A 3,369-nucleotide genomic window follows, 5' to 3' on the forward strand; every position below is an offset into this window, starting at 1 on the left:
TAACTACAAATATTTTTGTTTCCTTTCATTTTAGTTAACCTATATCAGCAAATCAAATGAGTGGTTTTAGTGACACCTGTTGTTCTGTCAATGCAATCTCCCATGTAAAAAAATAGTATTAGTTGTAACTAAGGGGTTTGTTGCCAAGGATTGCGCTGATATCTAGGTCAGTAGTTGGCTGTTTGTTTTATGTCAATGGTGTTGTGGCACAAAGGAGTTAAGCTTTTATAGCTGTACTCAAAAGTGTTATTTTTTGTCAGCTTCAAGTTTTAGCATGATGGCTTAATTGCTGTATAGATCTTACATATACTGATTTTGCAATAAAAGTTAGCAGAGAACAAAAAATGTTTGGAACACACCAGGGTAATAAAGAATAAAATACATTGAATATTTTTTAAAAAAAAACCTTGCTTATATTAATATGCATCCTCTGTCCTGCTTGAATTGATTGTTGGTGGTGCTGTGCACTACAGAAGGAGTTCCAGATCCTTGAGGGAATGCTTCTAAATTGATGCCTTTCAACTTTTGTAGTGATGAGAGCCTTTTCTAATCAGTTTCTTTACTGCACAGGACCTGATGGTTTACTCTGAAGTCTTACCCTCTGCAAAGAATTAATTATAGGAGACCTCAAAAGCTACAGTCAGCCTGGTGCTTATAGAGGTGAAAAACTGCACAAAAACTGAGTCCCCCCCCAATGTATCTTATGCTCTCCTGTAATGTTAGCATTTCCTGTAACACAGATTAAAACTCATAATTTTTATGGTTATTTAAAATATGAATGCAACAGGAAGGTTTTATGTGGTGAAGAAAACCTCTGACTTCAAATGATCCAGAATTCTGGATCAGAATTAATATTGGTTTGGAGAGAATACTTGTGTTGGCTTTTCCTGTCCCAACTCTCAACCAATGGTCAAGTGCCTCAAATATAGGGATCTAAGGTAGATATCTCAAGAATTTATACTGGTGGTCAGTATTGGTAGAAAGTACTCTAAATCCTATTTTTGGATTTGTCTTTAATAAGGACCTGGTAAGGCGGGAGCAATGCTGTAATATATTTCAGAAGGGACCACAAAAAGAATAACAAAAATACAGTGTATGTATATATCAATTGACTAATGTTTCTGTATTGAATGATTTTGGTAGTGTCAACAAGTGATTGCTCCTATTGTGTTTACTGCTCTAAAATTATTTGCATGACTTCTGCTATATTAAATTCCTTAAGAAAGATATCTATCTCTAACCATATATCTGTCTATACATGCACACACACACATACACATATAGTCAGCCTGCAAAACATTCTTGTCAGATTAGCCATGTTTTGTGCGAATTGTATATTACTGTTGTGAGCAACAATGATATATGATCTTTAATTAATTGTTGGAATTAAAATATGTTTTTATGGATAAACCTGTCTTGTGTGTTCAGACAGCAAAACCTTATATTCAATATTAGCTATTGATTTTACAGTTTCACAAAAGATAGAAAATATTTTCATTTTCATTGGATCTGTAGACACATTTTACATTGGCTTATGACTTTAGTGTGCCATGTCAATCCTAGATATCATGGTTAAATTATAATTTAACAAAACACAGGCTAACCCAATGAGTGAAAGGAATTGGAACACATTCTCATTCAGAACTCTTTTAAGGGAAGTCACAAAAGGAGACATGAACGATGGGAAAACACAAAGAAGGAAGAAAAAGTAAGAAAGAGAAGCAGGAAAACAGACACAGCCATTTTTAAAGCCTTGGTTTGTGGTATCATAATTGGCTGAGTTTGCAGAGCACAGTAAGCTAAATACCAGTTTCAGCAAGAAACCACTTTATGTCTGTTCACACCACAATACATATTAGTATGAGATGTGCTATGGTAAGTTGAAATCTTATTCACCACAATTTCTAATGAACCATAAGTGTCTGCAACAGATCACCATGACTACCTTTGCTGCAACAGACCTCCATGACTAACATTCCGCAAAATTAGACCCTTTGCTGGGTTTGCCATAACAATGTTCTGCATATAAACTATATTGTACCTCTTCAGTTTCTGAATTAGATACAGTAGTTGCATGACATTTACAGTCTCTGGGGAAGTCAGATCAGATTTCAGCATTCAAGATTGTGCAGTGCCTTTATTAGAAACAAACAGCTTAGCTAAAAAGTGGGGATAAAACTTTCTTATGAAACATGTTAAGAAAACTACGATACTGTACACATATAAATACAGGTGGTCCTCAACTTACAACAGTGGAGCCCAAAATTTATGTTGTTAATTGAGAAATTTGGTAAGTAAGTTTTGCCCCATTTTAAGACTTTTCTTGTCACATTTGTTAACTAAATCACTGCAGTTGTTAAATTAGCAACAGTTAAGTGTGTCTGGTTTCTCCATTGATTTTGCTTGTCCGAAGATTGTAAAAGATGAGGACTTGACTCTGGGACCCTGCAATCATCACGTGAGCCAGTTGTCAAAACATCCAAATATAATTCACATGACCATGGGGATGCTGCAACTGTAGTGTGAAAAATAGTCTTGTCACTTTTTTTTAGTGCCATTGTAACTTCGGTCACTAAATGAATTGTTGTAAGTCGAAGACTACCTGTAATTAAGAATGGGTTCAACGGCAACTTCAAATTAAATTAAATATACCCAAAGATCGCCAAGTACTCAAGTCCCTAATCACTCATCAATTCTTGCAACTGTATTTAGTTGGCCTTATACAGTATTTTCTGTTATATGTTTCCACCTGTCAGGTCATATTTGAGTTGGGTGGCCACATAAATGCTTTAAATAAGAAAACAAGTAAGTGTAAAAACAATTTTCCTATAGGTCAGAAAGCAAAACGGAAATCAGTCCCAAGTATAGTGGTAATTTAGACATGAGATTTCCCACGAGTTTTATTTAATTCCTTCCCTTTGTGGGGATGGGGGTGTAAGAATTGGAGCAGAGGTCTTCAAACTCGGCAACTTTAAGACTTGAGGACTTCAACTCCCAGAATTCAGCAAAGCTGGCTGAGGAATTCTGGGAGTTGAAGTCCACAAATCTTAAAGTTGCCAGGTTTGGGGACCCCTGAATTCAATCTGGTAAGAAGTTGAAGCGTGCACAATACACAAAGGAGCAAACGAGTCGCTCCCCAGACACTTGCCCGCCCAGGTTGGACTTGAAGGGATTTTCCCTCCGGCCGCTCAAATGTCTACCAGTGACGTCGCGGAGTGGGAGGTGCGTTGCCGCGATCTCTTTTTTGATAGCGAAGGGGCGGAGACTCGTGTGTCGCTCTTTAATGACCTCACTGCCCCAGGGCCTATAGCAATAGGGCGGGTGTTTGGCCTTCATGGAGACGTCAGCAGGGAGACTCTGTGGGCGGAA

The sequence above is a fragment of the Thamnophis elegans genome, chromosome 7 (genome assembly GCF_009769535.1).
Source record: "Thamnophis elegans isolate rThaEle1 chromosome 7, rThaEle1.pri, whole genome shotgun sequence".
NCBI classification, from domain to species: domain Eukaryota; kingdom Metazoa; phylum Chordata; class Lepidosauria; order Squamata; family Colubridae; genus Thamnophis; species Thamnophis elegans.